This window comes from Castor canadensis, chromosome 14, assembly GCF_047511655.1.
Source record: "Castor canadensis chromosome 14, mCasCan1.hap1v2, whole genome shotgun sequence".
Classification (NCBI taxonomy): Eukaryota; Metazoa; Chordata; class Mammalia; order Rodentia; family Castoridae; genus Castor; species Castor canadensis.
The window spans coordinates 24,705,779-24,716,345 of NC_133399.1; positions in this window are offsets into that span (position 1 = coordinate 24,705,779).

A 10,567-nucleotide genomic window follows, 5' to 3' on the forward strand; every position below is an offset into this window, starting at 1 on the left:
TAAGCATTCAAAACTAAGTTACCAATCTCTGCATCTGGAGTACTAGTATTCTAAATAATTTTCTAAGCATCCAAAAGCTTTGGAGGAGTTCCATAGGTGCATTTTCATCATCTCCAGATTCCAGGCTTGTGATGATGTAAGGATCAGACTTTATTTCCCCATTGGAGCCAGAGCGGGCTGATGGAGGAGGATGAGACCAAATCAGTGGCTCACACCTGTTATCTCCAGAATCTGGAGAATAAGTCAAAAGAATCGTGAATTTGAGATAATCATGAACTACATGGAGAGACCCTGTATCAAAACAAACAAACAAAAAGATGACCAAGATATGTAGAAAGAGAGAGATGTCTGTGCTGAATTATCTTGTTCCTAATCTTTGTGGTCATACCCTGAAATCCACTGCTATCACTTAGCAGAAATCTAGCTGAAGCACCAGGAGGAAAGAATACAGTAAGCAAGAGTTCTCTGCTGGAGTGAAAGTAAAGAGAAATAAATGGCTGATTGCTCTGTCAACAGCAAGAATGACATGTCTTAATCACACAAATCAATATAAACAACACTATACTCTTTTCTACCTAACTACTGGTACATGTTATTTAGAAATAGTGTGTTCTTTACTTTTCTGAAAAAGAAAAATAATACAATGAGAAGTTATGACTTGTGGAGCACTTTTCAGGGGAAGCAAGCTATACAGAATGTGTATCTCAAAGCCTGTCACTTAGGAACCTATCAATAGTAATACATGACATTATGGCTACTGACACCCTCCTCCTCATCAGAACCCTCATAATAGTTTGTATTGCTTAGCAAACAATTCAGTTGGATCTATTTTCTGTTCTTTTGATTGAAATGTCTACGGGACAGAGGAGAACAAAAATAAGTGGAAAGCAAAATATTTAATGAATATTGTATGGCATCTATCAAAACCAAGAACATAAATTCCACAGTGTATGTAAGTTACATGCATAAAGTTGTTTTCCAATTAAGCTATCAAAGCAATTGTATTTATTCTGATAATTAGTAAGTATAGATTCTGTTAGATTTACCTTCTTCCCTGTCTCTTTCAGTACTTACATGGTTACATTGTGGATTTGTTTGGTAATGACCAAGGCTAGGGAAGTGAAAAACAAACTTTCCTGTTATTGAGTGAAGGTTCAATCTTGATCTTCAAAATTGATATGACAAAAATGACAGTGCAGAACTCCCTTTTGCAGAATGTCATGATAGGAGGAGACATAGGTATGGATCACTAGAACACAGTCACCAGACTAAATATGTAGAGGCACAGACAGATTATTTACTATTACCTGGCATAGGAGACCCAATTCACAGAGGTCATATTCACTTTGGTCCACACTATGCCAGTCTCTAAGGACTTCATCATATTAATGGAGAAAAATGTGAAAGATAGAAATATTTCCAAGAGGGTGAGAGGTTATTCCTATATTGAGAAGAAAGCTCATGTGAGAAATTACTTTATTTCATTTACTTTTTAAGATTCATCTGCTTTTTATTTCCATGATTTTCTTTTAATATTTTAACTATATTACAGTAAAGATTGGTAGCATTAACTGCACACATGTAGTGTTGAGGCCATCAACACCATCTATCTGCAGAAATATTTCATCTTTCCATGAGTTTTTATTATGATATGTTCATCGTACACTGGGGGATTTATAGTGACAATTCAAGTAGACTTATATTGTATGCTAGTTCTATTGCTCTCATCATCTCTCCCTCATCCCTGTCATTCCCACTCAAAGCAACTGAAGAGGTTTCATAGCTCTGTTTCATATGGTTACATGAAGTCCATCTACCATATACCATCACCTTTATCTCTATCATTCACCTTCCCCTTTCCACTAGTAACCTCGAAACACTGTAACTATTTCACAATCCCATCCTTGTTATTAATATTTAAGTTGATATTCAAAGGGATGCCTCAATATATGCCAATGTGGGTATACTTTACTTTGGTCCTTTCAACCCCTTCCATTACTCTCTCTTACCCCTTTGCCTCCTACCCTCTATTTTCAATAACTTTCAATAGACATCCTTATATCCTCTACCTTTCCATCTTATGTTATACACTGTTACTGATGTTCTATCATTTTTTTTTATTTTCCTCCTTTTTCTGGGTTCCATAAAGGAGTTTCACTATTACTACCATGTTCTACATCTAACCTTGTATATGATTATGCTTGTTTTTGTGTTTATGTTCACCTTTTGGTTCTATCTTGCATATATGAGAGAAAACATGCAGCCTTTTTATTTCTGAGCCTGGTTTACTTCCTTTAACATGATGTTATCTAATTGCAACCATTTACCTTCAAAGCACATGCCATTGTATCTTATGGCTGAGTAATATTCCATTGTGTATATACACTACATTTCTTGACCCATTCCTCAGTTATAGGGCACCTGGGTTGTTTCCACAGCTTGTGTATTGTGAGTAGTGATGTAGTGAGTGTCAGTGTACAGGTGTCTCTATTGTACCCTGTCTTATGTTCCTTTGTGTAGATGCACAGTAGTGGTATCACTGGATCATATGGCAATTCTATCTTTAGCTTAAGTAATCTTCATACTGCTTTCCATAGTTGTTGTACTAATTTGCATTCCTACCAATAGTGTAGATGGTTTCTGGTTTCACTGCATCTTCACCACCATTTGTTGTTGTCCTTGATTGTTCCCATTCTAACTGGGGTGAGTGAAATGTAAGTGTTAGTTTGATTTGCATCTCTTTTATAACCAGGGAAGTTGAACACTTCTTCATGTATTCGCTGGCCATTTGTACCTCTTCTTTGGAGAATTCCTGTTTAATTCATGTGCTCATTTATTCAGTGGAGTGTTGATTATTTGGGGGCTGAGTTTTTTGATTTCCCTGTAAGTTCTGGATATTAGTCCCTTATTGGATTAATAGCTTGCAATGATTTTCTCCCATTATGTAGGCTGTCTCTTGAGTCTGCTGACTGTTTTCCTTGGTGTTCAGAAGCTCTTCATTTTGATGCAGTCCCATTGGCTCATTGTTTCTCTTAGGTGCTGAGCTTTTTGGGTTCTTGTTTAGGAAGTTGTTCCCTATACCTTACTGTTACAGCACATTTCCTACTGCTCCCTGGAGTTGTTTCAAAGTTCCAGGCCTTATAGTAAGGTCTTTGATCTACTTTGAGTTGATGTTGATACAGGGTGAAACATAAGGATCTGGTTTCAGTCTTCTACATTTTTCCCAGCAGCATTTGATGAAGAGGCTGTCTTTTCTCCATCATGTGTTTTAGCCTCCTCTGTAAAAGAACACTTGTCTATAGATGCATGGGTTTATGTCTGTGTCTTCTATTTTTATCCACTAGTCTTCCTATCTGTTTTGTGCCAATACCATGCTTTTTTATTGCTAAGGCTCTACCATATAGTTTGAAGTCAGGTATTGTGATATCTTCAGTGTTGGACATTTTGGTAGGAATTGCTTTGGCTATTAGAGTTAATTTGTGCTTCCATATGTCTTTCAAGATTGATTTTTCTATTTATGTGCAAAATGTCATTGGAATTTTGATAGGGATTTCATTGAAAATGTAGACTGCTTTGGTAATTGGGCCATTTTGACAATGTTAACTCTACCATTCCACATGCATGGAAGTTCTTTCCATCTTCTAATGTCTCCTTTGATTTCCTTCTTCAGTGTTTTGTAGTTTCCATTAAAAAGATCTTTAATTTCTTTCAGTAAATTTATTCCATGGTACTTTGCTGTTTTGAAGCTATTGTAAATGGAATTGATTCCATGATTTCTTTTTCAGTCTGGTTGCTATTGGTGTATAAGAAGGCTACAGATTTGTCTATGTTAATTTTGTATCCTGCTACTTTCCTAAAATTGTTTATGATTTCTAATAGGATTTTTGGTAGATGTTTATACACAGGAACATGCCATCTGCAAATAAGGATACTTTGACTTCTTTCTTTCCTATTTGAATCCTTTTATTTCTTGCTCTTAGGTTATTTCTCTGACTCAGAATTCCAAAATTATATTGAATAGGCCTGGAGAAAGCAGACAGCTCTGTCTCATTCCTGACTTTAATGAGAACAGTTTCAGTTGTTCTCCATTTAGTATTATGTTGGGTCTAGGTTTGTCATATATAGCCTTTATTATGTTGAGGAATGTCCCTGCTATTCCTAGTTTCTTCAGACCTTATATTATGAAAGGATGTTGATTTTTGTCAAAGAATTTTTCTGTGTGCATTATGAGGATCGTCAAGTTTTTGTTGTTGTTTCTCTTTATATGCTGTATTAGGTTTGTGAATTTATGTATGTTGAACCATCCTTGAATCTCCGGGATGAAACTGACTTTCTCATGGTGTATGATTTTTTTGATGTTTTGTTGAGTTCTGTTTTCTAGTATTTTGTTGGGAATAAAACTGACTTTTTAATTGTGTATGTTTTTTTTGATGTGTTATTGAATTCTGTTTGTCAGTGTTTTGTTGAGAATCTTTGCATCTATATTCATTAAAGATATTGATCTATAATTCTCTTTTCTGGTTGTGTCTTTAGTAGGTTTGGGAATGAATGAATTGCTGGATTTATTTAATGAATTTGGTAGTATTCCTTCCATTTCTACTTCTTGGAAGAGTGTGAGGGGTATTGGTGTTATTTCTTTTTCAAAGGTTTGGTGAAATTTGGCCATGAAGCCATCATGTCCTGTGCTCTTCTTTGTATGGAGTCTTTTTTGCTGCTTTGATTGTATTGATTGCAATAGGAATATTTAGGTGATTAACATGCTAGTTCACTTTTTGTTTGTTATACACATCTAGGGATTTATCCATTTGATCTAGATTTTACAGTTTACTTGCATATAAGTTTTCAATATACTTTCAATGGTTTTCTAGATTTTGTAGAATTTGTGGTATGTCCCCTTTTTCACCTGTGATTTTTATTAATTTGGGTCTTTTCCTTCCTCTGTCTTGTCATGTTGGCTCAGGGTTTGTCTATCTTCTTAATCTTTTCAAGGAAACAAATTTTTGTTTCATTGATTATTTTTAGAGTTATTTTTTCTAATCTCAGTGATCTCAGTCCTGCTGTTTATTATTTCTCTTTGTCTTCTTATTTTGATTAGTTTTTTCTTGTTTATCTAATAGTTCAATGTGCATCATTAGGTTGTTTATTTGAGATAGACCCACTGGTCTTTCAGTAGTCTTGTTGTTTAGTCTTCATATGTTTGAATATATTCTGTGGTTTCTATTGTTGTTGAGATCTAGTTTTATTCTTTTGTTATCTGAAATTATACAGGCTGTTGGTTACTTCATTGTTCTTGAATTTGGTGACATTTGCTTTGTATACTTAGATATGACCTACTTTGGAGAATGTTCCATGAGCTGCAGAAAAGATGTGTTTTGCATGGTTTTGGGGTGAAATACTCTGTAGATACCTATCATATCACTTTGATCCAATGTGTGCAGTAGCTCTGAATTTTCTTTGGTATTTTGCCTGGATGATGTATCTGTTGGAGACAGTGGAGTACTCAGGTCTCACACTATCATTGTGTCTATCTGTGTTCTTTTGTCAAATAGATTTTTTAATGTAGATGGTAGCACTTTGTTTGGTGCATATATGTTAAGAGTTGGTATTTCGTCTTGATGAATTCTTCCTTTAATTAAAATAAAGTGACTTTCACTGTCTCTTGACTGATTTTATTCTGAAGTCTATTTTGGCAGACATGATTATAGCTATTCCACCCTATCTATGGGGTCCATTTTCTTGTAAAACTTTTTCCACCCTATGACTCTAAGCCAGTGTTTATTTTTCTCAATGACATGAGTCTCTTATAAACAACATATTGTTGGGTATTTTATTTTATTCCAGTTTGTGATTCTATATATTTTATATTCAGTGTTAATATTGAGAGGTGCCAATTGTTTCCAGTCATTTTAATTCCCCTGTTGCTGGTTTTGCCCCTTCCTTTTTATTGGTATGCTTGCTCAAATGTTTTATTCTTTCTTGAGTCTCCCTGTCTCACTCTAGTATCTTCTTCTCTATGTAACAGTCCAAATCCTCCATGGTGCTAGTTTAGTAGCTGTGAATTCCTTTAGTTTTTCTTTGTTGTGAAAGGGCTTTCTTGTCCTTTGATTGGGAAGGATAATTTTTCTGGATAGACTAGTCTATGTTGACAGCTGCTTTCTTTCAGTCATGAATTACATCTTGTGCACCTTGGGAGGCAGGCCTCCTGACAGCCCCAGAGTAGTGGATTGCCACTCAGTGGAGGAGCTGGTAGATTGGATGCTCCTGCAGGCAGATAAGGTGGGATGTGCTGGGCCCTTGTACACCTTGGGAGGCAGGCCTTGTGGTGTTGCCCACTGAGTAACAGGTTGCAGTTTTACTCCCTTTAGTGGGGAATCTGGCATCTTTGTCCTTTAGTGGAGAAGCAGAGGCTCTGCCAATGCCGGGAATGGTGGGAAGCACCGGGCCTTTTTGCATTTTAGGGAGGTAGGTCTCCTGGCATCAACAGAGGGGCAATTACCACTCAGTGGAGTAGCTGGGTTCCTGCTTTTGATGAGGCAGCAGGGACTCTCCCTCAGGAGGGCTTGATAGAGAACACTGGGCCTCCTTGCACTATGGAAAGTGAAAAGTTCTGGCACCAGCAAAACAGAGCCTGGGCTTCACTTGTATGTGTAAAAGTGGGTTCCTGGCACTGATGGGAAAGTTGATTCTTCTGAAGTCCACAATAAAGTAAAAGCCCTGGGATGTACTTGTGCTGGCACATGGGCTTCCAGAAGCCACAGCAGCTGCTGCAGTCATAAGAGAACACAGCCTGTGGACCACAGGAGTTATAAGGCCTACTGCCATGCACAGGCTTCCAGGAACCCAGTAGAGTATCACTGCAGGCACAGTGGAACCAAGTCCTGTTGGTTAGTGCCTCTGTTACCCATATATCAGAGGTTGCCCTGGGTTCTGCTTATGCAGGGGCAGGTTTCCCTGTCATTTCAGAGTTTGGGGTAGCAGGTCACACAGCAGGTGGGAATGTGCAGCTCCAAGTTCATATGTGGGTAGTGAATCAGAGCTTACCACTTAGTACAGAAGAATGAAGTCACCGGGAGAATGTAAGTGGATCAGGAGTTAGTTCTTCATCTCAATCTTCCTGTGGTTATTTGCTTTGACCATATTTCATTTACTTAGCTGAATTTGTATCCATGTTTTTAAAAATTCCAATTCAGGCCAAAAACAATGGCACCTGTAATTCTAGCTATTTAAGCGGTAGGTATCTCAACGATCATACTTCAAGGCATGCCCAAGCAACATGTTCACAAGACCCCTGCCCAGCCACTAAAGGATGGTTGTGGTCATTCAAATCTGTGATCCCAGTTGTGTGGGAAGCATAAATAAGAGGATAGAGGAACCAGACTGGCCTAGATATAAATGCAATTCCACAAAGGAAAAGTTCCTAAAGTAAAACCAGTTGAGGCATTTCTCGAATCTGAGAGCTTATGCCTAGGAAGCACAAGGTCAGGATTTCAAATCCTAGTACCACAAAATGAATTCCAGTTCTTCTCACCTGCAAACTTGGCAGCCATTAGCCTAATACATAACACAATGACAAATTAAATGCACCAAAGTTTAATAATAACAAGTTCATGGAGGCAGAATTTATTGGCCTGGATATTTATTTTTGCCGTATTTTCCACACCATTCTACATGGTCAGCATAGGTCCTTTGATTAGGCTATTCTTATACTGAAGTTTCACCAGACATTATAATGTAACAGTTCCACAGGAGTAGATGTTGGGGCTGAGTACTGGCACAGCCAAACATACAACTATGAGGCCAGTACATGTTTTCTAAGAGAATGTGGTGCATCACAAGTGTGGTATACTGCAATGCATGCCTCAATAACTAAACAAACCAATGGAAGGTGAAATTCATATGTGGAGAACATTGATGGACTTACAGAATTTTTGAAACAATTTTATACCAAGTGATAAGGATCAAAGACATAGGGAGAATATAGAACACATAAAAAGCAGCAGTATTTGATTGTAAAGGTGTCAGGACAGATGAGATCAAGAACTTCAGGAAAGTCACAGAAGAAATTGGCAGTCTCCACATCATTGAAGTTGGGGAATTATAAGACCATATTGTGCATTTGGGAGCTCAAAAGTCTAAATTGAAAGATTATTTATGTACTCTGGTGGCTTTGGTTTGTTTTCTTGTTGCATAATAGACTGGCGACTGACACTTTATTGGTAAGGAGAAATGGAGTTTTTAAAAAATGGAAGCACACACAGAAGCCACATATCTGAGGCTCTGCAATGACCATGTAATGCAGGAGGTGGGTGAAAGATGGACATAAACTCTCACAGCCAGCATCATATTATCCAGAGATCAAAAACAGCAAAAAAAAGACTTTTGCATTTAGCAACCCACATAAGAGATAAATCCTGTTTTCTTTTGGCTGTATACAATAATCTTTAGAACTTTAGTAGAAATAATATGGATGTCAGGCAAGGCCAGAGAGTAGAAAGAGAAACACAGGTGGGTGTGGAAGTGGGATTAGAGATGACAGCCACGATTATAATTTGTTTCTCCAGCACCATGACTACATAGTGCAGGAATGGTCCAAAGAGGATGGAATACGATTTAGTACCTTCTGAAAGGCTCATTAAATAGATTTCTTTTAGAATTGTTTCTTCATTGACTTTTGTGTTATTCACCTGTTTTTAAACTCACCCATCTTAGACTTAAAGTTTCCTGCTCCCCAGAGACCTGTGTTTTAAGAGATTGGTGTCTAGGAGGGTTCTACTGGGACATGAAGCAAAATTTGGGACATGAGGCCCTAATGTTTTGCTTTCATGTCACTGAGAACATGTTGTCAAAAGGGTAAGAAACAAAATTCCTCCTTAACATTTGTATGTGTTCCTGCCAATTCATTAAGCACTTTTCTTCTGCCACATTATCCCCCGGGATATGATTTGTTCTGACCACATATAAAAGGAATGGGATCGATGGCTAATGAATTGGAATCTGAGAAAAGTGTGAAATAAAATAAACATTTATTTTTCATGAGTTAATTTTTTCTCAAGTATTTCAAATAGTAAATGAAGCAAACCAACACAGTGGTGTTCCAATAAAGAATGTTGCAAGACCAGAGACATTAGAGAGAATAAACCCATGATCAGAATAATACAGAGCTTATTCTTCAAAGAAAATATATAGAATGAAATACTTATCCCACTTTAAAGAAATTTAATTCTAATTAAAAGAAATGAAAAATTGTAAAATATGCCTTATGTAGTCTAAGTCCACATTATACAAGAACTAAGAGCTTAGAACTATAAGAGGTAAGACCATATTATCGAGAATCAAAATAAATTGGAAACATGGTAACCATAAACATTATTATTTTCTAGTTGATCTCATGGATCTTCTTAATTTCTTGACTTTCAGACTGATACTTCCAGTACATAACTTCTCAAGTACGTGTAATGTCCTTCAGTGTTCTTGAATGTTTAATTCCTAAACTTGGAATTTTAAATTCTGAGAAATTTTCAAATTTTTGGAAATACATGTATAACCACAGATATATCATGAAGGATGATTGACCATAAAAAGGCATCACTATCTTATAAAAATTATCAAAAATGATATTAGTAAAAATGATTTTCATTTTATTTTATTATTATACATAAATTTTACAAAATAATGAGTTTCACTATGACCTTTCTACACATACCTCTACCTGATAGAGGATTATCAGTTTATTTCTTAGTTTATTATTGCAGGAATAATTTCATACTCCTGTCCCTATCTACATACATGTCATTCAAATCATAAAATTCAACATAAAGAATCAGTCAAGTTGACGATTGATTGATTGATGCATTAAGAAAGTCTGAATGAGAGTTTCCAAGATGGCGGCTAGAGGGAGGAAGCAGAAAGTGTGCCTCCTAAAGTGAAATCTTGGAGAAATGCTGGAGACATACCTTAAAGGCAAGGCCACCGAGAAGAGGCAAAACTCTGACCCCTCCACACCTCTAGCCTGTGCAGAGCATCTCCACTTCACGATGAATGGAGAAACCAGAAGGGCCCCCAAGCTGCCAGTGGCCCACATCCAGATGTCTTGAGAAGATGTGGACCACAAGGTAAGCTAAGAGGTACATGGTACTTCCACAGACATCCCTGGGCCAGATCAGCATAGCCCCCTGGACAGACCAACCCCCACCTGGGGAAAAAAGAGAAACTGAGTAATAAGCAATAAGAACAATAAAGACATGTAGCAAAGAGGGTGGGGCATCCTGAGCGCCAAAGAGGGGGGAAGGGGAATCCCTCAGGGAGCTGTAAATAAACAAGTGGGCCTGGCCAGAGAGGGTGCGAGCGGGAGTGCACACCAAGCAACCAGGTGTGGGAAAGCTTGTGAGAGTGGAGGAGAGAGCAAAACTCCACAGGAGAAGGGGGAAGACCTACTTCCCACATGAACTGTAAACAATCACGCCAGCTGGCAGGAGTTGCAGCATGTGCCTGGCAATCAGGAGCGGGAAAGCTTGTAAGGGCAGTGGTGGGAGGAAGACTCCACAGGAGAGGCAGGAAGACCCACTTC